Here is a 27,858-nt window from a genome sequence, read left to right on the forward strand (position 1 = left end):
AATAAAATGGAAAAAACAAAACCATGGGCTATAGCACAAGCAGTTCTAATGGGTAAGTTCATTGCAATAAGTGGCTATATCAGAAAACAAGAAAAATCTTAAATGTATAACCTTACTTTATACCTCAAGTAACTAGAAAAGAACAAAGTTAACAGAAGGAAAGAAATAAAGAACAGCATGGAAATAAGGAAATAGAGATTGCAAAAACAATAGAAAAGATCAATGAAAATAAGAGCTGTTTTTTTTTTTACATATAGACAAAATAGGCAAACCTTTACTTAAGACTTACCAAGAAAAAAAAAAAAAACATTACAGCAGAAACAACAGATACACAAATGATCATGAGACTACTATCTATTGTATACTAGTAAGTTGGACAACTTAGAAGAAATGGATAAATTCCTAGTAAAATACAACCTACCAACACAATGAGGAAGAAAAAATACATATAAATTGAGGGGCGCCTGGGTGTCTCAGTCAGTTAAGCATCTGACTTCAGTTCAGGTCATGATCTCACAGTCGATGAGTTCAAGCCCCACGTCAGGCTCTGTGTTGACAGATCAGAGCCTAGAGCCTGATTCAGATTCTGTTTCTCCCTCCTTTGCTGCCACTCCCCTGCTCATGCTCTGTCTCTGTCTCTCAAAAAATAAATAAATGTTAAAAAAATTTTTTAAGAAAATATAAATTGATTACTAGTATGGAGATTGAATTGGTAATCAAAAACCTACTAACAAAGAAAAATGTAGGACCAGATGGCTTCACTGGTAAATTCTACCAAACATTTAAAGAAGAATTAATAACAATTCATCTCAAACCCTTTCAAAAAATAGATCATTTCTGAACTCATTTGATAAATAGGACATTTTTTAAGTGACACTGTTTAGAATCAACATTCATGTTTTTTTTAATTTTTTATTGTTTTTTTTTTTTTTTACTTTATTTTGAGAGAGAGAGAGAGGGAAAGAAAGAATCCCAAGCAGGCTCTGCATCATCAGAGCAGACCCCAATGTGGGCTCAAATTCACAAACTGTAAGATCATGACCTGAGCTAAAATCAAGAGTCAGATGCTAAACCAACTGAGCTCCCCAGGCACTCCAGAAGAGAACATTTCTGAGCCAGCATTACCCTGATACCAAAATCAGACAAGGACACTACAAGTAAAGAAAATTATAGGTCAATATCCTTTATGACCACTGGTACAGAAATCCTCAAGAAAATATGAGCAAACTGATTTCAACAGAACATTAAAAGGATAATACACCATTATCAAGTGGTATTTATTCCAGGAATGGAAAGGTGTTTTTATATTTGAAAATCAATGTGATGCACTATATTAAAAAAAATGAAGGATAAAATATTATCATCTGAACAGATACACAAGAACATTTGACAAAACTCTACATCCATAAAAACTATCAACAAAGTACAGGGAGTACACACTTCAACTTAATAAGGGCCATAGAAGACAAACCCATAACTAATAATATACTCATTGGTGAAAGGCTAAAAGCTATTTCCTTGAGGTCAGAAATAAGGATGCCCACATTTGCCACTTTTATTCAACTTATTATCAGAAGTCCTAGCTAGAGCAATTAGGCAAAAAAGAGAAAAATCATCCAAATAACAAAGGAGAAAGTACAACTGTAACTATGTGCAGATGACATGATGTTATATATAGAAAACCCTAAAGACTCCACCAAAAACCTGTTAGAACTAATAACAATCAGCAAAGTTACTGGATAGAAAATCAACATACAGAAGCCAGTTGGTTTCTATATACTGTAATGATCTATCAGAAAGATAAATTAAGAAAATCCCATTTAGGGGCATGTGGGTGGCTCAATCGGTCAAGCATCCAACTTCAGCTCAGGTCATGATCTTGAGATTTGTGGGTTCAAGCCCCACATCAGGCTCTGTGTTGACAGCTCAGAGCCTACAGCTGCTTCAAATTCTGTCTCCCTCTCTCTCTGCCCCTCCCCTGCTCACACTCCCTTTCTCTCTCTCAAAAATAAAACATTAGAAATTTTTAAAAAATAAAATAATACCATTTACATTTGCAACAAAAAGAATACCTAGAAATAAATTTAACCAAGGAGGTGAAAGACATGTACATGGAAAACTATAAGAAACTGATGATAGAAATTGAAGACACAAATAAGTGGAAAGATTTTCCATGCTTGTATATTGGAAGAATTAGTATTGTTAAAATGTCCATCCTACCCAAAGCAGTCTACAGGTTTAATGCAATTCCTACCAAATTCCAATGGCATTTTTCACAGAAATTGAAAAATCCAGGAAGGAAAAAGGTATAACAGATGCAAAGACCATGAAGAGCTTGGCATGTTTAAGTAAGAAAAAAAAAGTCCCAGTACCCAGTCGCAGTACCTTGGCTTTGCTTTTTCTGGAACCCAGAAAAAGAAGAGATTGGTAGAATACAACAGGTGGAAGGTAGATTACGTAGAGTCTTATAGGCCAAGGCAAAAGTTTGGTTTTGATCCTAAATATAGTAAGTCATTACACGTTTCTTTCATTTTATGTTTTTGTTTTAGCAGAGAGCTATGATCTTATTTCAGCTTTTAAAAGATAATTTAGGGGCACCTGAGTGTCTGAGTCAGTTAATCTTCTGACTCTTGATCTCAGCTCAGGTCATGATCTCACAATTGGTGAGATCTGTCTGTGCTGACCTCATGGAGCCTGCCTAGGATTCATTCCCTCCCTCCCTACCTCCCTCCCTTCCTCTCTCTCCCTCTGATCTTTCTCCACCGTCTCTCTCAAAATAAACAAATGAAGCATTTTTTAAAAGAGATAATTTTAGGTTCAGCCTACAAAGAATGTTTTGTAAGAAAACAAGCATGGGGATAGAGATACCAGAGTTCACTTTACAGACAATATGGATTTGGACTAGCATAATGACAGTGAAGATGGAAAGAAGTGAGCCAATTTAAGACACAGTTTAGAGATAGAACAATCATGATCTATTAGTAAATTAAATATGGGCACAAAGCCAATAGAAATAAAGGAAAATCCAGGGTGTTTGACTTGGAAGATAAGTCCTAGAACATTACAGTGCATTACAATATAGTTGTCAAGATGCTACATTTCTTTCCACTAATTATATCATGCAGACATTTTCCTGACAGTGCAGAGACAATAAAATACAATGTAAAGGAGCAATTAATTATGAGTCAGAAGACTTTGGTAGCGTACTTGCTGTACAAGACTTTCTCTCAAACCAAAAGTTATAAAAATAACTCTAAAATGATTCTGAGAATTAAATGAGATACCATCGGCAAAAAAAATCAGTATAATGCCTAGCACATATTATTTATTCAATGTGTTACTTAAATCTGAATATAGACACATATTCAGAAAAAATTCATATTTTATTTTTTTTAAGTTTATTTATTTTGAGATTAATAAAGAGGGGGAGACAGAGAATCCCAAGCAGACTCCACACTGTCAGCACATAGCCCAGTGAGGCTCTCAAACCCACAAAATGTGAGATCATGACCTGACCTTAAACCAAAAGGCTGACACTCAACCAACTGAGCCACCCAGGCGCCCCATCTTTTTTATTAAAGGGTTCTTCAGATATTAATCTTGTCAAGTTTAACATCAATCAAATTTATTTATGCTTAAAGACAATGACTTGTAGTTATTACCAGTATATTTTCTAAAATATGTCACAAACTAAACTATCAAAAGAGGGTATAAGGAAGGCATTGAATAACATGATATGAGTTGTTTTTGTTTTTTTTTTTAGGAGTAAACTCCATCTCAAGTCTTCCTTATGCTTTATACAAGACAAATCTCTCTGAACTGAGGTTTTCATAATGGTAGCAGATGAGCAGAAATTGAATAGATGGTCTTTTGAGCCATATTTATGTCAAAACTCTAGGAGAGAATATGCTACATTTCTTCCTGATAATAGTTAACCAGATGATGGGATTATATACAGAAAAATCCTTTGTCAATTCTAAAGTATTAATTCCTTTTGCAAATATTTATTGAGCATTTGCTATGTCCCTTGCCAACCATCTACATCTTAGAGCTAACAGTCTAGTTGTAGGTAAATAATCAGTAATCGAATTAATGAATCAAAAAATAAAACACATGTAATATTTGGATTAATGAATGAATCAAAAAAACACAAGACAATTATTAAGGGCCAAAGAGGAAATAAACCAGAAGATGTAAGAAATGGACAGTAACTAGGACTGAGTGGGTTACTTAAGACAACGCAGGCCCTACTAAGGAAATATCATTGCAACTGGAACTTGATAGATAAAAGTAACTCACCCTTGTTGCAATAAAATGGTAGAGTTCCAAAGATACATAAAAATAAATACAAATGCCTAAACTAACAAGACCATAGATTGTTGGAGGAAAATAAGTATTTTTAAATGGACAGAGAAAATAAACTCAAAATGGATGAAAGACCTAAATGTAAGACAGGAAGTCTTCAAAATCCTTGAGGAGAAAGCACACAAAAACCTCTTTGACCTTGGCCGCAGCAACTTCTTACTCAACACATCTCTAGAGGCAACGGAAACAAAAGCAAAAATGTACTATTGGGACCTCATCAAAATAAAAAGCTTCTGCACAGTGAAAGAAACAATCAGCAAAACTAAAAGGCAACTGATGGAATGGGAGAAGATACTTGCAAAGACATAGCAGATAAATGGTTAGTACCCAAAAAACAAATAATCCAGTAAAGAAATGGGCAAACGACATGAATAGACACTTCTACAAAGATGACATACAGATGGCCTACTGATACATGAAGAAATGTTCAACATCACTCATCATCAGGGAAATAACAGATCAAACCACAATGAGATGCCCCCTCACACCTGTCAGAATGGCTAACATTCACAACTCAGGCAACAACAGGTGTTGGTGAGGATGCGGAGAAAGAGGATCTCTTTCACACTGCTGGTAGGAATGCAAGCTGGTGCAGCCACTCTGGAAAACGGTATGGAGGTTCCTCAAAAAATTAAAAATAGAACTATCCTATGATGCAGCAATTGCACTACTAGGTATTTATCCAAGGGATACAGGTATGCTGTTTCGAAGGGGCACATGCATCCCAATGTTTATAGCAGCCCTATAAACAATAGCCAAAGTATGGAGAGAGCCCAAATGTCCATCAATGGATGAATGGATAGAGAAGATGTGGTGTGTATATAATCCATTATATATATATAATGGATTATTACTCAGCAATCAAAAAGAATGGCAAGATTTCATGCACAACTACATGGATGGAACTAGAGGGTATTATGCTAAGCAAAATTAGAGAAAAACAAATATATGACTTCATTCATTGAGGACTTTAAGATACAAAACAGATGAACATAAGGGAAGGGAAGCAAAATTCATATAAAACCAGGGAGAGGGACAAAACCTTAAGAGACTCTTAAATATGGGGAACACACAGAGTTACGGGAGGGGTTTTGAAGGAGGGATGGGCTAAATGTGTAAGGGGCATTAAAGAATCTACTCCTGAAATCAAGTTAGTTAGCATATAGTGCAACAATGGATGCAAATTAAAGAAATAAATTTTTAAAATAAAAATAAAATGGACAGAGAAGAAGAAACAGGGTAGAGAATAAGAATGGTAAGATGGCAGGCAGAGGCCACATTACTTATGACTGCATAGGCTATGGAAAGTCATTTGGATATTTTTAAAGCATGACAGAAAATGATTGGAATATTTTAAACAATAGCACTACATATTTTGAAATAACCAATTGGTACAAATGCAAGATTAGAGACAAATAGATCATTTGCAAGGCTGGCAATCATGGACATACTAATCAGAGAAGATGAGAAACAATAAAAATTGGGAAACGTATTGAAATTAAAGTAGACAGGAATTGATGGATTAGATGTACAGAAGTCAATAGTGACTCATATGTATATATATATGTGTGTATATATATGTATACATATGTATATATATGTGTGTATATATATGTATATAGGAACTGGATCAATGATGGCATCATTTACTGAGATGTAGAAGATTGGGACAGGAGCAAGATGAAAACAAAGTTCTGTCTTAGACAAAGTTTAGAATGCCTACTACATATATGTATGGAGTTATTGAAAAGAAAATAGTCATGTGTTATTCTTAAGTTCAGAGATTGGGACTGGATGTATCAACTTGATAGTCATGAGCATAGATGGTATTAAAGTCATAGGACTATATCAGGTCATGTAAGGAGGTGTGGACACAAAAATTCTGAGGATTTCTAGGTTGAGAAACAAAAATTGGCCACTGAATTTATCAACATGGAAGACATTAGACATTTTTATAAAAGAAATGTTAGTAGATTGATGGGCAAAGAGTTTAACTGAAGTCAATTGAAAAGAGAAAAGTAGAAGCAGTGTCTAGAATACATGTTTGAAAAAGAGAAGAGAAATAGGGGAAGGGAGCTAGAGGAATATGTGAAGACTGACATTTATTTTTAAGAAGATACTACAATTTTTATGTTGATGGGAATTTTTAGATAGAAGAGGTATAATTGATTATGAGAAGAACTACACTGTAACTACAGAAGCAAAATCCTTGAGTAGACCACAGGCAATGGATGTAATGACCAAGAGGAGAAAATTGCCTCCATGGGCACAGAGAGAGTTTCACTGACTTCAACAGGAAAGAAGGGAAGGTACAAGGGTATAGGTAGTATGTTACTACAGGTAGTAAGTAAATATCTCCATCTCAACCTCTTCTCTCTACAAGAGTTAGCTGTGTTTAGTGTATGCTGTGGAATCCTGTTGACTTGATTTAAATTGCAGCTCAGTGTGACTAAGACAAACTCTGATCTGTGCCTCAGTATCTTCATCCATAAAATGAGGACAATAATAGTACCTACCTCAAAGTTTTAAGACCCACAGCTGACAGGAAATGACAAATATGTTACTCTTGTAGTTGTCATTACTAATAGTATGGCATTTGCTATCTTACTATAGGCAGCATTCTAGATTGCCACTTGGGTGTCTAGATATCTACCTACCAGGCACCTCAAGCACGGTACGTCTATAACTAGCTAAATATGTAACATCCTAACCTTGTTCATGCAAATCCAAAGGAAGAGAATTCCTGAACCAGATCCTAGGTTATATTTGTCTGTATTTACTTTTTCTTTTGTCTTTTAAATTTTGAAATACTATTTTTTAAGTTCTGTAAGTTAACGTTGTAAAAACATAAAGCAACATCAATTTAGAAAACATTTAGATTGTTCCCTTTTCCCCTTCCATATTCATTTTAATTTTTTTTTAACGTTTATTTATTTTTGAGACAGAGAGAGACAGAGCATGAATGGGGGAGGGTCAGAGAGAGAGGGAGACACAGAATCTGAAACAGGCTCCAGGTTCTGAGCTGTCAGCTCAGAGCCCGATGCGGGGCTTGAACTCATGGACCGCGAGATCATGACCTGAGCCGAAGTTGGCCGCTTTACCGACTGAGCCACCCAGGCGCCCCTCCATATTCATTTTAAATATCCTAATTATCTTCCTGATGTATTTTTAGTTTTTAACAAAATTATATTTATTTCATTTTTTTTTGGCACAGAAGTCAACTTATAAAGGATAAACCTAAATTAAAATCGGTCAATTTCAAATTATTGTAATTGATTTTATTGCAAATTTTAAAAAATATCTGGTAGAAAATGTTCTAAGTTTTCTTTTTGCTGTCAGAACATAAAATGATTTTCATTTTCCTTCTCTTCAATGAAATATAATTAAAATGGTAATATTCTCAACTGAGGGGGGAAACATTCAATTAAAAAACAATCTGCTTTATTAAGTTAGAATTTAATTTCAGGTTTCATTAAATGCAGCTGCATTAAAACACACTTCAGCATTTATATCTGTTTTCAAGATATGTACAGAAATACTTCAGACTGTCAAGGATGTCACATTGTCTTAGTAAAGGCACGAGTAGTTTTAGGAAATGAAATGTTACCACCAAAATTGTAAAATATGATAATCCCTATCAGCAATTAATGATCTGTAACCAAAATGGATATATGAAAGAATTAAACCTTGTAATGAAATATTCCTTAGGGAGAATATTAGGAAAATGTACTTAGAGGTTATTAAAGTCAGTATTTAATTAGGTAGTTACTGTTGCACATAAATTTTATCTCCTTTAAAAAACTTCTGGAGAGGTAGTTTCCCTGTATTTGATAGTTTTCAATCAAAAAAGCAAATAGAATCAAAGGGTTTATACATAATAAATGTGCTATGCATTGAATTGTGCATTACACAGAATCCTAAAATAAAGTTTTCATTAATTACTGAGTATTGTGCTGAGTCTTGGAAAAATAGAAAGTGCTTCAAATATATTTAATCCAGAAATATTTCATATATTTACAACACTAGAAAGTAGAAAAAATGTAGTCTCTCACCTTGTCATTGACATAAACCCCATTTTATATGGTAAGCTTTTAAGGAAACCAAATAAAAACAATTTAAAAATACTTATAAATCTAAGGATATTACACATATATTTTCTAATGCCCTTTGCACTGCATGTCAAAAAGGACCATGTCTTTCACAAAACAGGATTAGGGAAACAAATATACTAGGTTCAACTATATGAAACTCCCAATCTTTGATCACTTTTTATTTGCAAAAATATGTTTTATGATTCAACTTGATATAGTATAAGAGGGTAGGAAAGATATTAATCAGTTTTACATGTTAGAGATACCTACAAGAAGTTAATTTTCCAGTTGTGGTTAAGAGTAGGTATAATATAGAGAACAAACTGAAGGTTGCTGTGGGGCAGAGGGGTTAGATGGGTCAGGGGCATTAAGGAGGGCACTTTCTAGGATGAACACTAGATGCCATAAGTAAGAGATGAATCACTGGGTTCTACCCCTAAAGCCAAGACTACACTGTATTTTAGATAAATTGAACTTAAATTTTAAAAAATACTAAATTTTGCAAATAATTCTAGTTTTAAATCGCTCCACTAGCATCTAACTTTTAACTTCATTAATTCACTTTTAGGTAATCATGTGTAAAAAAGAATAAATAATTTTTTTATTAAGATGAACATGAACATTCAATTTTGAAATCATATAAGAAACAATAATTTATAACCACTTAAATTTTGTGTCTATTTTAAAGGGCATTTATTTTTTCCCCCTGCTTTCACCTAATCACATTCTCAGAACTTTCCAAAATCTATGTGCCACCTTAGAAGCTTCACATTAAGTGTCAGAACATCTACTGTCTACCACATCGGCTTTTTAATACAAGCTTGATATTATCTAATTAGTGAGAACTTTTTCTTCTGGGAAATGAAATTGTGTGAAAGCTCAGTGATTAAAAAACTGCTGCCTAATAGGTCCTCTGTCTCAAGGAACTTGTTAAGGGAGCCATTACTCCAGTGGTGGATTTTCTCTTGTAACTTTCCCCAGTGCCCATCGATGATCTTGGGAAATCAGAGGAAACTCTGTACAGTGAGACCAGAAATTGTGGTTCAACAAGAATCAGTGAAAGGTCAGCATCTTCAGTCTGATCTTTTAGATTTGCATACATTAAATACAAAATTCAATACTCCACAGATTCAATACTTAAGGCTAAGCAGAAAGAAGAGTGTTGGGGAGTATTTAACAATGCTACCTCCACAGCTTTCCTATATATTCTTAAGTAGCTTCAGTGGCAGGTCTTACCTGTTCTTATCACACACAGAAAAATCCTTGACACCAAATTCATAAGAAACATTCTAGTTCACTAATGGTAGAGTTGGTTTTTATTCACTAAGATTCAATCAGAAAAATCTGACAGTAATTCTGTAATTAATAGATGCCTGACATTAAGCATCCGTTATCATCTCAAAGGCAAAGTTGGGCCTCTTCACAAGTAGATAATGTTTTCCTGCTTATAAAATGTTTTTATCTTTGATTTCATTTTACCATTAGTAACATCTAAAATATATAATATCCCATTTTACTGTTGGGGAAAAGTAAACCTAAGTGGATTAGGTTTGCCCAAGTTGATACAGCAAGTAGCAGAAATAAAACTAAAATTTTTGGGATGCCTGGGTGGCTCAGTCGGTTAAATGTCAGACTGCAGCTTAGGACATGATCTCCTGGTTCCTTAGTTCGAGCTCCCTGCTGACAGCTCAGAGTCTGACAGTCAGATTCTGTGTCTCCATCTCCCTCTGCCCCTCCCCTACTTGGGCTCTGCCACTCTCTCTCTCTCTCTCAAAAATAAACACTAAAAAAAATTTTTTAAAGTTCTTACTACATACATATGTCTCTTTTATAACATGGAGATTTTTTTTACATACAATGCTATATTGGTTTCAGGTGCACAATTCTAGTAGTGACTGACAATTCTATACATCACTCAATGCTCACAATAGGTGTAGTCATCATCTGTCACCGTACATTATTACAATATTACAGACTGTATTCCCTGTGCTATACTTGTCATCTCCATGACTTATTTGTAACTAGAAGTTTGTACTGTGCCTATTTCACTATTTTATTATGGAAAATTTTTAATAGACTATGCTAAACATATTACAGGATATACAAAACACTAAAGTTTGAACATTTACATTTTGCTGCCCTTGATTCCCTGCTTTGGAGACCTAGCCACAGTCAATTCCTGTCATTATGTGACATTGTACTGCTTACAATCATGGTCACTGAACGATCAATGACACCCTTGAATTCAATATCAGTCTAGAGGCTCTTAACTCTTTTTAAGTCCTAAGAGAGGAACTAGGAGAAGACTCTGAATGAAACAAACCAAACAAAATCGATAAAACAAACCAAAAACAAGACCAAAACTGAAAAATACCTCACACAAATAACCAAATGAAAAAAGATAACTGTTTAAGAAATTTGGTTTTGGGGCGCCTGGGTGGCGCATTCGGTTAAGCGTCCGACTTCAGCCAGGTCACGATCTCGCGGTCCGTGAGTTCGAGCCCCGCGTCAGGCTCTGGGCTGATGGCTCAGAGCCTGGAGCCTGTTTCCGATTCTGTGTCTCCCTCTCTCTCTGCCCCTCCCCCGTTCATGCTCTGTCTCTCTCTGTCCCAAAAATAAATAAAAAACGTTGAAAAAAAAATGAAAAAAAAAAGAAATTTGGTTTTTGCATAGGTATTCTATCACTAGTAATATATACATATATATATATATATATATACATACACACACATGTATATATATATTGCATTCTTTTATGCTATTCTAATTAATGAATTTGGAGGAAAAAAAAAGATAATACACCAAATTTATTTTTTTCTTTACATGGCTCTTGTCATAGGCTCTAAGTCTAAATTCTCTTTTGGCCAGCAAAAGAGCAGGATGCAGAGATGGCTAATGTCCAGGAAAAGACAAGAGTCCCAAATAAGGGTCCTTGCCCTGTTTTTATTAGGATCAGAAGGCTTACAAACATGGCGATGGACGTGCACAAAGAGACAATCTGTGAACATTAACTTGTGGATGTGAGGGACACGGGGTCTTGAAGATATTTGGGGTTAGGAGTTTGGATTAATACAAAACAAAACCCTGAGGGTAGGAACCAAGATGGCAGAACAGCACAGAAGTTTTTTGTGTGTCTCGTGTCCATGAAATACAGCCAGACCAACACTAAACCATCCTGCACACCTAGAAAACTGATTGGAGGATTAACACAACAATCTGCACAACATGAACCACAGAATTCAGCAGGTATGCGGCACAGAGAGGTGCATTTGGGGAGTGAGAAGCCACAGAAGGTAGGGAACCCCTTTTGCGGGCAGAGAGAGGATGTAGACTGGAGGCAGGAGGGATAATATGGGGAAAAGCACCCCTCACCAAAAGCAGCTGAAGAGAAAGTGGAAAATTGGAAACAGCCGCAGTGACTAAACTAAAAAGGGAGAAAGGAGAGGGTTTAAATTCCATTAAGACTGTAAACAAGGGGAGCACAAAGGCTGCAATTCCGCAGCTAGATACCTGGAAGTGCTCTGGTGGGAAGGGCGAATCCCCAGGAACAGAGTGGGATCAGGGAGGTTCTCAGGCCACACAGGGAAAAGTGGTTCCACTGCTGGAAGGACATTTGGTAGAGACTGTTGAAGCCACCTGGTCCAGCAGACCCCAGAAGGCGGCCACATTCACTGGTGCTGGGGCATTGTCATTAAGGGGGAAGCCTGGTGGCAGATGTGTGTTGTGATTTTCAATAATCCCTGAAAAAGCTGCTGATACACTGTCTCGCGAACTTTTTCGGGGGCAGGCTGGCACCTGGCCACAGTCTTGGGGCATCGGTAGCAGAAGGGTACAGTGGGCGTTCCTGGGTGCAGCTGATTTTCGCCCATTGCTCACTTGGCCATTGCTAGGTGAGACCCTCGCACAGAAGGGGGGAACGGGTCAAGGCCGCAGTCCTTCAGGAGTAACGGGCCAGGGAAAGCAGCCGCATCTGGGACAAAACTCAGGAGAGAGGTACTGCCTGGGGCCTGGTCACAGACAGTGAAAAAGCGGGGAGTGGATGAGAGCTGAAGACAGAGGATAGGTGCACGATTGCTGATCCAGGAGAACAGACTGGGTAGCTGGTGGCGCCATTTTCACCACTCCTGTGCATGCGCATACACACCTACAACACTCCACTGCAGTTGGCTAGAAGCACCATCTAGTGGAGAGCGGAGCTGTTACACTGAGCCCCGCCTAACTGTGCCAACTTCATTCTCTAAGAACACAAGGTTCATGGCTGGCTTAGTTTATAGACTGTAAAGCACTACATAGACTGACTTCTAGGGGAAAATGAAGCAATTTCAGTCCTACTTCAATCTGTTAGCAAGTTCATGTATTCAATTTTCTTTCTTTATTTTTTTTTCTTTTTCTCTTTTACACTTTTCTTTTTCTTGAATACAGAAAGAAAAAATTCATTTTTATTTTCAATTTTTATTAAAAATATTTTCTTTAACTTTTATTACTATATTTTTTACTTTTGTGTAAATTTTTTCAAGTTCTATTTTACTTCCATCATTTTAGTCTATTTTAGTGTATTCGCCTTTTCAAATTTTCAAACAATTTCCTTTTTTCTTTTTTTTCTTTTTCATTTCTTTTTTCTTGAATGCAGAAAGAGAAAAACTTTATTTTTACTTTCAATTTATATTAAAAATATTTTTATTTATATTTTTTACTATATTTTTTGCTTTTATGTAAATTTTTTCAATTTATTTTACTTCCATCATTTTAGTCTACTACAGTGTATTCACTTTTTCAAATTTTCAAATGATATCTTTTTATCTTTTTTCTTTATTTTCTTTTTTCTAAATACAGAAAAAAATTCATATTTATTTTTAATTTTAATAAAAATATTTTTCTTGGGGCGCCTGGGTGGCTCGGTCGGTTGAGCATCCTACTTCGGCTCAGGTCATGATCTCACGGTCCGTGAGTTCTAGCCCTGCGTCGGGCTCTGTGCTGACAGCTCAGAGCCTGGAGCCTGTTTCAGATTCTGTGTCTCCCTCTCTCTGACCCTCCCCCGCTCATGCTCTGTCTCTCTCTGTCTCAAAAATAAATAAATGTTAAAAAAAAAATTTTTTTTTAATATTTTTCTTTAATTTTTTCTACTATACTGTTTACTTTTGTGTAAATGTTTTCAAATTCTATTTTACCCCATCATCTAATTTTAGTCTACTTCAGTGTATTCATTTTTTCAAATTCTCAAACGATTTCCTTTTTCTTCCTCCCCCCGCCCCTTTTTTTCTCTAATCTGTCAAACCACTTTCAACACCCAGACCAAAACACACCTAGGATCTAGCATCATCTATTTTATTTCTGTGTGTGTTTGCCATTTTTAATTTTAATATTTTTTAATTTCAACTCTACCTCATTAATTCCTTTTCTCCCTTCAAAATGACAAAATGAAGGAATTCACCCCAAAAGAAAGAGCACGAAGAAATGACAGCCAGGGATTTACCCAACACAGATAGAAGCAAGATATCTGAACCAGAATTTAAAATCACAATAATAAGAATACTAGCTAGAGTTGAAAATAGATTAGAATCCCTTTCTGCAGAGATGAAAGTAAAAATAGCCAGAATGAAATTAAAAATGCTATAACTGAGCTGCAATCATGGAAGGATGAAGCAGCGGCAAGGATGGATGAGGCAGAACACAGAAGCAGCGATACAGAGGACAAACTTATGGAGAATGATGAAGCAGAAAAAATGAGGGAGATTAAGGCAAAAGAGCACGATTTAACAACTAGAGACATCAGGCTAATTAGAGGTATCAGGGGTGCCTGGGTGGCTCAGAAGGTTAAGTGACCAACTTTGGCTCAGGTCATGATTTCATGGTTTGTGAGTTCAAGCCCCGAGTGGGGCTCTGTGCTGACAGCTCATAACCTGGAGCCTGCTTCCGATTTTGTGTCTCCCTCTGTCTCTGCCCCTCCCCTCTTCACTCTCTGTCTCTCAATAATAAATAACGTTAAAAACAAAAAAGAATTAGAGAAATCAGAAATCCTTTTTAACTCATTAAAAAGGAACATCAGAATCATAGGGGTCCCAGAGGAGGAAGAGGGAGAAATGGGGGTAGAAGTGTTATGTGAGCAAATCATAGCAGAAAACTTTCCTAACCTGGGGAAAGACACAGACATCAAAATCCAGGAAGCACAGAGGACCCACATTAGATTCAACAAAAACGACCATCAACAAGGCATATCATAGTCAAATTCACAAAATACTCAGGTAAGGAGAGAATCATGAAAGCAGCAAGGGAAAAAAAAGTCCCTAACCTACAAGGGAAGACAGATCAGGTTTGCAGCAGACCTATTCACAGAAACTTGGCAGGCCAGAAATGAGTGGCAGGATATATTCAGTGTGCTGAATCAGAAAAATATGCAGCCAAGAATTCTTTATCCAGCAAGGCTGTCATTCAAAATAGAATGAGAGATAAAAAGTTTCTCAAACAATAAAGGAGTTTGTGGCCACTAAACCAGCCCTGCAAGAAATTTTAAAGGGGACTCTCTGAGGGGAGAAAAGATGAATATATATATATATATATATATATATATATATATATATATGAATATATATATATGTGTATATATATATACATATACATATATATGTATATGTATATATATATACACATATATATATATACATACCAAAAGCAACAAAGATGAGAAAGGACCAGAGAACACCACCAGAAACTCCAAATCTCTAAGCATCATAGTGGCAATAAACTCATATCTTTCAGTACTCTAAACGTCAGTGGACTCAATGCTCCAATCAAGACATACGGTAACAGAATGGATAAGAAACAAGAACCATCTATATGCTGTTTATAGGAGACCCACTGTGGACCTAAAGACACCTTCAGGTTGAAAATAAGGGGGTGGAGAACCATCTATCATGCTAATGGTCAACAAAAGAAAGCCAGAGTCACCATGCTTATATCAGACAATCTAGACTTTAAAATAAAGACTGTATCAAGAGATGCAGAAGGGCATTATATCGTAATCAAGGGGTCTATAGACCAAGAAGACCTAACGATTGTAAACATTTATGTGCCAAATGTGGAGGCACCCAAATGTATAAGTCGATTAATCACAAACATAAAGAAACTCATTGATAGTAATACCATGATAGTAGGAGACTTCAACACCCCACTTACAAAGCAAAATCCTGACCCCAGGCAGTGGGGTGGAAGGTTGTTTACAGCAGACATGAGGCACCACCTCTGTTTGTCTTAGCTAGCCTAGGGGATGAGACCAGTAGGATGTATGACCTCAGAGTTAACAAGGCACCTTTTCTTTTGTTAATCATCTCAGCTCTGGGCTGCTTCACCTGCAGCACAGCAGTCTATAGCTCAATTTACCTCTTTACCTAGCTTGGTCCTACCTTCCTGTGAAAGCAGCTTTCTGCTATAGTACTAAATCAGGGGGTGCTTCCACCCTGAATACCTAATCTTGTTTATTTCACATACCTGTGTTCTATATTGGGTCCTTTACCCCACCCTCTCTATACTGGGACTTCTGCCCCGCTTTCTCTATACTTATTTACCTAATCTTGTTTACCCAAATTTGGGTGTGAGCATCCTATGGCTTTGTAATTCTTTATGCCTTGTTAACCCATTGGTGTAAGCCCAGGGAGTTTCTAAGCTTATTCCCCATAGGTTGTCTCCTACCAGTATAAGAGTGAATAATTCCCTAAGAAAAATATATAAAAGTTAAAAAAAAAATACCTTGGAGATTTTGTGTTTTTATATACTTTTGCATTGCATTCTTACATAGGATATGTAGAAAACTAAGCCCAGAAACATTAAATTTTTGATTATTTCTTTACAAGAGTTGTTAAGTACTTACTATTCTATATAAGGATGTTTTGAGAAAACTATTACCATTGATGACTTTGTAATATCACTAAATACATTTTGTGGTTTTTTTATAGCAATATAGTGGTAGCGTTAGGAATTCAACACTCTTTTACATCATCTTTGCCTAGGAGAAAAAAAATAGATGTCAATTGCCATCAAACTGTTGGTGATTGTGTGTGTGTATGTAATACTATTCCCAAATAAAGATTTTAGTCCATGCATGGAATAAATAAAAGGAAGAAACTGGCCAGGTATGATGTGTGGGGTCAATTAATTTAGTTTTCCTAACTATGAACACATCTGTAGACAATTCCAATAATATTAAAACTTTATATGTCAGAAAAAGTGCAGTGCTAAAGATGTAAAAGTTGATCCTCCTGAAGCAATGTACAATTTAGCCTTCATTGGGAAGACAAGAATATTGTTGTGCAGTGGACTGGAGGGAACTTGAATTAGCTCAATTAAGTCATGATTAATTTATGTTAGATCCTGCTCCCTTGAGTCTATAAAAGCCAAGACTTTAGTTAACTGGCAGTATTTAGTTTAATAAAAGTAAAGTCTTTAAAAATGAATTCTGGAGAGAGAAAAAAAAATCTACTGACACAATCAATAGACAGCAAGATTCCCATTTTAATTTGTGTCAATGGAAGTTAAAATAAATTTAGAAACTAATAAGAACAGGGTTGCTCCGTTCAAATGGATAACCAAATTTCCCAGATAGTTATTAGCATGGCTTATACAGCAGCTCTGGGTGGACGTGTGACAAATCTTAAATATGCACAAGAGCAAAGGCTTTCTTTGCGGCAATTGCTGCCACTAGTGATAGTTCATGTTCTCTCCGGATCTAACAAGAAACATTCAGTTGCTAGCATCTTCGGTCAAAAATGATTCTGCAGGGGCTGCAAGTAGATTTTCATTATTCTAATTACCCATCTGAACATAATGCATGAGCCTAATGTGCCTTTGTGTATTTAGGGTATATTGAGAGAGAGTATATGTGGCTATAGACCTAGCTGGGTTCCTGAGCCACAGAGAAAAGAGTAGAGGCTTATTCAATCTATTCAAGGAAAAAACCAAAAATGAATCTTAAGGCAAATGTCTGAGCTCCATTCACACAACAGCTCAGAGAGTCTAAATATTGTGTGAAAATTTTATTGAAGACAGGATTAACAACTCTAGGAATATCTTCTTGGCCCATGAAGAAAAATTATGTAACTGATTGGACTCATCTCATTTTTCTGAAACATTTGAATAAACCCTACCTCGGTAATCTGAGTTCTAGAAAAGTCATGAATGATGTCATCATAGGGGACTGACGCTGAGAGAGCAATTATTGTATGTGATGCAATGAATGTTTTCTACAAGTTCAAATATTATGCTCCCTACACCACCATGTATGGATATTGCTAGACCTAATACCAAAGCAGTTGAGAACTTTGGATCTGGAGTCTAACTGCCTCAGTTTCAGTTCCAATTCTGTCATCTACTAGTAGTGCAGTCTTCAACAATTTATTTATCCTCTTTGACCTCAATTTTTTCATTTAATACTGATTCAAGTGTCCACTATATAGGTTGTCATGAGGATGAAATAAAATATGTATATAACATCCTGAGCACTTTGCCTGACATGCAGTAGAAACTCATGAAATGTATCTCTATTATTCGTCGTTTAATGTCAGTTACCAACTTACTTACAGAGTATAAGTGGTGATATCTGGGGGGCCTTTATCAGTTTCTGGCTAGAACACACAGTTCCATGGTTCTAAGCCCTTTGTTTTATGCTCAGAAAGAAAAAAGAGCAGAATGGGATGAATTAGAACCATTTGTGTACCTACTGGTTATTTTCCATCATTTTTAATATGTCAACATAACTCTCTTATATGTATAATATAAATTTTAAAATCACAGTATGTTATGTCATGCAAAATGTCAAAATCCTAACATTTAATTTGCTTTTTACTTATTTATATTTCTATTTATGTAAGTATAAGTGTAAATATATTTATACTTGTTGATTTTTAACAGAGGAAAGAATCATACTTGAGCTTTTTTTCCTCAAACTTAACAGGTTTTCTGCATTCCTAGGAATTCTGGCTAAGGACATCACGTCAGATATGAAGTAACTGTTCAAAAAATGACAATGAGAAAGACAAACCCGCCATGATTGTAAATGCCTAAGTGCTCACATTATCCTTCATGAACCACACGCTTCAAGTAGTGATCAAGCACAGACAGCCGTCCTTCTCACAGGCAATGTGGCATAAAGTAAGGAGTCCCATCTTTGTGACATGCCATATTTCACTGCCAGCAGGAGAGAATTTTTTGTTGTTGCCAAAGTCAGTCAGTAGATAATGATCTAGTATCTCAAATGTGTCATTTTTCAGAAGCAACTATCATAGTTTCTATTGGTCTGGCAAATCAACAATGCCTTGTTCACATTGAAACATTAACTGTACAATGGAAAGCACGTGTTGTTGACAACAATGCCACTTGTATTAGGATCTTGAAAACAAAACCCAAAGAGAAAGGTATGATAAGTGTTCTGTTCTCTGCAGTGGAGATGATGATGCCCTTGTGTAATGATAGACTGATGTCTCTAAGAGGAAAATAACAAAAATGAACTGCTTTCTAGGTCCGACAAAGGATAGATCACTAGAAATAAATTTTAAGAATTGGTTAGGAAAAAAAAAAACTGTGGAGACCTCGTATATCTGCACAAAAGTCAGGTGCCCTTTTGAAAATTGGGGAAAATGGTCAAAAACAATTACTGTCCCATGTGCCTAATTGTTACCTCAAGCCCTCATTTTCTTATAAAGAAATATCTGTGCCTTGTCAACAACTTGTAAAATACAGATGGACAAAAAAAGATCATTAAATAATCTGTTATCCCACTGCCTACTTTTGCACCAGCATATCACATTTTCTGCAAAGAAACTACTGTGAGCTTTCTAAATTGTGAATCTACTCAGAGCTCCCTAATGGCTCCTGGACACACCTAAAATAAAGTTTAAATTTCCATGCCAACACAGCCCAGGACAACCTGGTCTCAGGCATTCTCTCTTCTTCCTAAATTTTCCACCATTCTCCCGCTAGCTCCTTTTGCTCTAGCCAAGAATTGAATGGAGATTTATCAAACATGTCAAGCACATTCCTAGCATGGGACATTTTTGGCTGCTTCTTGACTGGAATATTCTTCACCCAGATACAGCCTTTGCTGTGCACATCACTCAGAATTCTGCCCAAACATCATCCCTTCAGGGGCCCTCCCTGACAACCCACCCAAAGCAACACCCCTCCCATGACACCCTGTCCTTCACCCTGTTACTTTGTAACCACTGCACCACTTACCAACTTTGTATTGCTGTTCACTTGTTGATCTCCATGTTGTATAAATCCACTAACATGTAAGCTGCTTGAGGATAGGAACTTGATGTTTTGTACATCAGATGCATCCCCAGTGCTGATCAAGTTCTATACCTATTGGGTGCCTCAAACAATATTTATTGACTAAATGAATACCCAAGGTTAACGTTTTGGTTACTAAAGTAAAAAATAATGTGTTGGGGTGCTTATCTGTGCCAGTGGTTCTTCTATATGCTTTATGTGTATAAACTTAATTAATCCTCCCAACAATTGAATGAGAAAGGTATTATTTCTCCCCCCTCTTATGAATGAGGAAATGGAGGCACGGGATGTTGAATAACTTGCCCAAGATGGAGTTAGGAAATGATGGGACTAGAATATGAACCCAAGCAGCCTGGCCTTAGAGCCAAACTCTCAATCACTAGTTCTCCCTCTCACGCTCATACACTCACATGCACAATATGCACACACAGTCATACTGAACAGAGTGTATGGGATATACTTTCCCACGTAATTAAATATCCTCTGGCAATATCAATTTTATGCCTGTGCCATATTCCACTCTGGGGGTTTGCCAGAGGGATTTTTAAACCATTATCATAAGATAAATATTTACAGCTATTTTTCTTCACTACTGTTATAATTAATGTTATTTTCTATAAATCAAATTATCAGATTAAAAAGATGCATGGTCTCCGGGCTTTAAACAAATTTATGTTAGCAAGTGGTTCCCCCAAAAAATTAACTTTATATCCATTTATATTACCCTTATAAACCTGAGCAATATATATATTAAATTTTAATTATTTTGATAAAAATTTTGTATTTGAATTTTAATTATTTGTATGTTTTGAAACCCTTTTCTAGTTTCTAATTGCATTGAAATTTATATGTTGTTTTATGTCAAAAAGGAATTTCATTTATATAATTATGTGTGTGCGCACATGTTTTGTTCAGAGAGAAAGAGACTGCAAAAGCAGAAGAGAAGATCAGAGGGAGGGAGGGAGAGAGGGAGAGAGGGAGAGGGGGAGAGAGAGAGAGAGAGAGAGAGAGAGACAGAGACAGACAATATCTCAAGCAGAGCACAGAGCCTGCTGTGAGTCTGGATCTCATGACCACAGGATCATGACCTGAGCGCAAATCAAGAGTCAGACGCTCAACTGAATTAGCCAACCAGGCCCTCCTTTTTGTGTGTGTATCTTTTATTCTGTGGTTCCCAATTAGTTTTTTACATTATTGAACAAACAGCCTAATGCATACCATATTCAACCTACTTTTAATCTTTGGTTTTGTTTACATGCTTTTATTCTAAAATGGAAAGCAGGTTTGCAAGCACTCTGTTTTGGCAAATGTTTACCTTTGATACGAAGCCAGTCATTGGGCACACTTGGTATTTCCCCTAAAAATGAAGAATTAGTTAAAAGAAACCAAATAAAAAGAGACTAACATTTCACCCAACTATTGACTTGGTCTCCCGTCTCTCTGGGACTACCAGAGAGAACCAACGATGTAGATAATGATATGTGTGCAATAGAAGAAAAATGCCAGATCATTTCATGATTTTATATTTTATCTTCACCTAGCTGGTTACTGAGTAATTTATTACAAAACTGTGCCAGGTCAAAAAAGAGGCATTTAATTTTTCACAGTGGAATAGTGAGCTCAGAATTAACTTCATGCTAGGGGCTATGCTAAGCAATTGATGATGTGTGTGTGTGTGTGTGTGTGTGTACACACACATACATATAGCATATGCACATGTATTTTTTATATATCACACATATCTTACATATACATCACATATTATGTATATAATTTCATGTCAGTTACAAACATTGATGCATAGAGGCACCTGGGTGACTCAATGGATTAAGTGCCTGACTTTTGATTTTGGCTCAGGTCATGATCTCACCTCGTGTCAGCCTCTTTGCTAACAGTGAGGAGCCTGCTTAGGATTCTCTTTGTCTCCCCATCTCTCTCTGCCCCTCTCCTTCTCTCTCTCTCAAAATAAATAAATAAACTTTTTTAAGAAAGAAAAAAACAAATATATTGATGGGTAGATCATCCAGTGGCAAAACTATTCTTTCTCATCTAATTCAATGGAGGTTTTCTATATAAATGCTCCCACTTCTGGAGAACATTTTGATAAGAGGAATACACAAATATTTTTTCAGTGCCTTTCACCAGTGCCCAATGGTAAATAAGAGAAAGAATTTGGGAGAAGAAATTCAATTAAATTATTCTGAGCACTGAGCTTTGAATAACTGTAAGGGTTGCAGAACTCTTTGTATCCAAAGTGATATAAAGAAGTCACCAAGACATGAATCAATACAACACTGACTGTCATGGGTCATTGGAGCAGCCTGGAGAAAGAGACAGAATCAGATGACAAAAGAAGAGGACATTTAAAACAGAACAAGAAAACAGTCTTTTGAGAGGCTGTCTTGAAAAAAGGTATCTCCAATTTCTAGAGAAAAGGGATAAAGTCAAACTTGAACAACTATCAAAAATAGGTGACTAGACTGCACTGTGGATAAACATTTTTAAAATAACCTTTTGGTAAAATATAGGCCATTTTTTCCAAAGAGTAATTTAACTCTTCTCAATAAATAATGATACTTGATTAAGTCTCATGTTAAAAGAACCCCTTTAGATGCTGAAACTATATCTAATCAGCACTAGAATAAATCCCATTGGTTTCAGGTTGGCTAGTAGAGCAGAGTTCCAGCACTTTTAAAATGTCACTATTACCCTTTCCCAAGCCACCATCATCTCTGACTTGGAACACTGCAAAGGTTTTCTAGTGGGCTTCCCTGAGTCCACACTTAGTGCCCTCTACACTTTACTCCCTGTACAACAGGCAAAGTTCAAGTAGGGTTGCCTTATATCAAAGAGTGTCATGCTACTATTTGTACCAGTGCCTTTGTGATGAAATCAATGATTCAGGCAACTTCAAAGGAAAGAATTCATTATTTTTATAACAAATTGGAGATATAACCACTATCCCTCTCCATGTCTGTCCATAGACTCTGAACACAAAGTTCAGATACCTTCTGCTTCTGTGAGCAAAGCATCTTTTCCTGTGTCTCAGTAAGACATTACTCCAGTAAGATGGGGCGCCTGGGTGGCTCAGCCGGTTGAGCGTCTGACTTCGCTCGGGTCACGATCTCACAGTCCGTGAGTTCAAGCCCCGCATCAGCCTCTGTGCTGACAGCTCAGAGCCTGGAGCCTGCTTCAGATTCTGTGTCTCCCTCTCTCTCTGGCCCTCCCCCCCGTTCATGCTCTGTCTCTCTGTCTCAAAAATAAATAAATGTTAAAAAAAATTAAAAAAAAAAGAAGACATTACTCCAGTAAGAGATTATTACTCCAACCAGTAATAATCATTTGATTTCAGGTTACAATTCGTAAACTTGGTTTTCCTTATCTCCCTGACCAGTCCTTAATTTCTATTGATGATTTCTGCTCCTCTTCCCAATTTTGGAGTAGTTGTGCCCATTCTATACTCTTCTATTCTAAAATTATACCAGAGCTGAACTCACTGAGTCCCATGGCTTTATATAGCATTTGTACACTAACAAACTAGAAAAGTAGATCTGGAATTCATCTCTTGCTTGAGTGACTATTTCATTAATGCAGCCACATTCAGCATATCCTTTGTAATGTCCAATGGATAACTCAAAATTAATAAGTCCAAAACAGAACTCTTGAATTTTTCCTCTGGTCCCTAAAGTGTGCATTTCAGAAACTGGGCAGCAAAATCCACTCTGTGGTTCTGCTCTAAAACTGTGAAATCATTCTTAAGTCTTGTCTTTCTCTCATCTACTAACCCACTGCCATATCTATCAGCACATTTTATCTCCACAATCAAAACATATAAAAATAAAATTCAGAACCCAATCACTTCTCACATCTGCTACCACATTGGTCCAAACACCAGCTTCTCTTTTGTGGACTAGTGCAACAATAGCCTGACTGGTTTTACTGTTTTCACCCTTGCTCCAAAAACGCTCGGTGTTTCATTCTGCACCTACAGTGGTGTGTTTAAAATGCAAATCTGATCATTTCACTCTCCTGCTCAAAGTTACCCCAACTGTATTTAGAGTGAAATCCATCTTTCTTACTATTTTCTTCATGCCCTGTCCCCATGCTCTGATCCCTGACCTTAATCTTATAACTCTTCAAGTCTTCTGCTCTAGTCTTACTGTCGTCTTTGTGGTATCACCAAGTCAGGAACAATCTCAACTCCCAGCCTTTTCCCTTTGGTCGCCATGACTCAAAGCCTTTTTCCCAAATCCCACCACATTCGCACATATACACAAATGTTCACAGGACCTACTTTTAGTACATTCAGGCTCTGCTCATCTGTCACCCTCTCAGAGAGGTCTTCACTCAACGTTCACACCACTGTTCACACACATCTCCCATTATTGTAGATCTTCTTGTGATATTTTATTCACCTTCCTAGTCTATTATATCAGTAGCTGTTCATTTGCATATTCTCTGTCCTCCTCACTAGAACATAAACTTTATGAGGTCAAGCATATCACTGGTTTAGTTCTATATGCAAATTGTCTATACCCCCAGTGTCTAGAATGGTACCCAGTACATAGCAATTCTTCTACAAGTATTTTGAATTAATTATTATATTAGCTAGCATTCAAAGTTGTCACCTAACATTGCTTTGTTTTGCAATAGACACGGAACTATTAAAATATATGGCAAAACTAATGCAAAAATTATCAAAATGACTTTTTAAAAATTAGTAGATATAAATGTACAGAAATACCACCAATATCTGGGTATTAATTCTATATCCTGTCACTGTACTGAATTTGTTTCTTCTAGTAGTTTTGTGGTAGAGTCTTCAGGATTTTCTACATATAGTACTATGTAGTCTATAAATAGTGACAGTTTGGCCATAGCACCATTTTTCTAGATAGGTCTCCTAGGACAAGAGAAACAAAAACAAAAATAAACTATGGAACTCCATCAGAATAAAAAGCTTCTGCACAGCAAAGTAAACCATCAACAAAACAAACCAAAAAAAATGAAAATCCATTTTTCTTACTATTTTCTTCATGCCCTGGCCCCATGCTCTGAATGGGAGAAAAGATTTGCAAATGATATGTGCAATAAGGAGATAATATATAAAATATATAAAGAACTTATACAACACCAAAAAAAAATCTTATTTAAAAATGGGCAGAGGACCTGAGTAGAAATTTTTCCAAAGCCATACAGATGGCCAACAGACACATGAAAAGATGCCCAATATTACTAATTATCACGGAAATGCAAATCAATACCACAATGACATATCACCTTATGCCAGTTAGAATGGCTAAAATCAAAATGACAGGAAATAACAAGGGTTGGAAAGAACGTAGAAAAAAAGAACTCTCATGCACTGTTAGTGGGAATGTAAATTGGTAGAGCCACTGTGGAAAACACTATGGAGGTTCCTCAAAAAATTAATAGAAATACCATATAATCCAGTAATACCACTATGGGGTATTTACCCAAAGAAACTGAAAATACTGATTTGAAAAGATATATTCACCCCTATTACAGCCATATCTTGGCTAGGCAAGATTTGATTTTGTCTAGTCATTTACAATGGCTTTTGTAAATCTAAATGTCCATCAATAGATGAATGGATACAGAAAATGTGGTATATATACACAATGAAATTACACATCATAAAAAAGGATGAGATTATGCCATTTGAGAAACACAGATGGACCTAGGAGTAATATGCTAAGTGAAATTAGTTAAACTGAAAAAGACAAATACTATATGATTCCACTCATAAGTGGAATCTCTAAAAAATAAATAAACAAACAAAAAGCAGAATCAGACCTATAAATACAGACAACAAACTGATGGCTGCTAGAGGGGAGAGGGTGAAGGGTTGGACAAAAATAGATGAAGGGGAAAGGGATGTATAAGTTTCAAGTTATGGAATGAGTAAGTCATGGGACTGGAAGACACAATGATATTGTAATAGCAATGTAATGGGACAGATGGTAGTTACACTTCTGGTGACATTAGCAGAACATATAAATTTGTCAAATCACCTAGTTGTACCCTAAAACTAATGTTACGTTATATATCAATTATCATAAATAATAATAAATGGAAAAAAAATAGTAGATGTAAAAGGAGAGATCTGACCCTTGTATTTCCCGTAAACAAATCCACTGAAAAAGGGGGGATGAAGTCATTAATCCAAAATTTTAAACAGATAACATAATTTGTTAATCCATTACCACCATTACACCCAAAATATTTTTGTGTATAAAAAGGTATCACTTCCTCTGTAGATTATTGAATAAAGACTACTTCCTCTTGCACTGTTGGTGGGAATGCCAACTGGTGCAGCCGCTCTGGAAAACAGTGTGGAGGTTCCTCAAAAAATTAAAACTAGAACTACCCTATGACCAGCAATAGCACTGCTAGGAATTTACCCAAGGGATACAGGAGTGCTGATGCATAGGGGGACTTGTACCCCGATGTTTATAGCAGCACTTTAAACAATAGCCAAATTATGGAAAGAACGTAAATGTCCATCAACTGATGAATGGATAAAGAAGATATGGTTTATATATACAATGGAATACTACTTGACAAAGAGCAAGAATGAAATCTGGCCATTTGCAGCAACGTGGATGGATAATAAGCCAGGCAGAGAAAGACAGATACCATATGTTTTCACTTGTATGTGTACCCTGAGAAATTTAAAGAGGACCATGGGGGAGGGACAGGGGGAAAAAAAAGTTACAGAGAGGGAGGGAGGCAAACCATGAGAAACTCTTAAATACAGAGGACAAACTGAGGGTTGATGTGGGGTGGGGGAGAGGGGAAACTGGGTGATGGACATTGAAGAGGGTACGTGTTGGGATGAGCACTGGGTGTTGTATGGAAACCAATTTGACAATAAATTAAAAAAAAAAAAAGACTCCATTCAATATGTGATTGCTTAAATTATATTCTAAATTCTGTTTTTTTCTGTATTGTTTTGTCTCCCCTTTTTTTTTTTACTTTATAGTACACCGTGTTGATTAATGACATATCTTGGGCATATGCCTAAAATTCTTTAGATCTATACTAGTTTATGTTATAGATTTGATTGTGAGAACTCTCCTTCCCCTAGACCAACTCTAAAACAGATTTAAAAATTTTAAATATATAAAATAAAAAAGATTTTCTTAGTACAAATGACTTTTTAAAAAAAATTCTAAAATTCCATTTAAACTCAATATTTATTGACAATAAAAATGTTCTTTTAAATTATGCTTTTTTTAAGGTTTAAGAATACTCAAGGATTTAAAAAATAATTTCAATAGCCTAAATTAATGGTTCAGCTTGTTTCTCCTCCAGACTCATATGTAATTGTTTTTTTTTCTATTCATTAAGGGAAAGTCACCAGTTTCAAAGATCATAATGTTTGTAATTGATCACATATTTTTTAGAATTATTTATTCCAATTTCAAGTTGCCTGGATGTTTTAGCTAGATAATCTTTTTTCTTTATGCATGAGTTATCAGCACTACATTATTTTTAATTTAAAGATTTTCTGATTTTTTTTTTTTGGTAACATATCTCTAAAATTTACCTGAATTTGCTTGTTCTGTGAATTCCTGAGATACATTGTGTATATGGCTAGAGACTAAAGATGTGGCAAATGTTCTCCTTCTTCCCATGCTGGAGCCTCTATCATAACACAGAGCCAATCTAAATGGTATTTAAAAGTTTATGCCCAAGGGAAGTGTTCTCTATTAACTATCAATGTATACAATTAAACCTAAAGCACAGTCACAGTGTTTTAATCAGGAAAGCTCAGAGTCATTTCTGTCCTGTGGGGTAATAAATGAAGGCAAAAGCAATTGAACATACTTTCTGATGTGTTAAGTGATATATGGGCTCTCTTGAGTCACCAAATTGAAAGGGCCACATGCTTAGTTAATCAACACTACACTGCCATATTGGGGGAGAGGTGATAAATTTCACAGATGGTACATTCACAGGGGTCAGGGTAAAATAGACTTGATCAACCACCTCAGTAATTAAAAGGATGTGTTTAAATGCCTATTATCAAATGCTTTACTATAAAAGAGAATTAATTTTTTATTCTCATTCACCATAAGTGAATTTAATAATACTA

The 27,858-nt window shown here is 36.1% G+C and overlaps 1 long non-coding RNA gene across 1 annotated transcript in view; it reads left to right on the plus strand.

The window, feature by feature from the left end:
- The window catches only part of LOC131517162 (uncharacterized), a 129,236-nt gene extending 109,376 nt beyond the window's left edge, over positions 1-19,860 (plus strand). The window contains exon 3 of the long non-coding RNA XR_009264434.1: positions 18,417-19,860. This is a non-coding gene — a long non-coding RNA (uncharacterized LOC131517162). The remainder of the gene's footprint in view (positions 1-18,416) is intronic.
- The last annotated feature ends 7,998 nt before the right edge of the window (positions 19,861-27,858 follow it).

Source organism: Neofelis nebulosa, chromosome 7, assembly GCF_028018385.1.
Source record: "Neofelis nebulosa isolate mNeoNeb1 chromosome 7, mNeoNeb1.pri, whole genome shotgun sequence".
NCBI classification, from domain to species: Eukaryota; Metazoa; Chordata; class Mammalia; order Carnivora; family Felidae; genus Neofelis; species Neofelis nebulosa.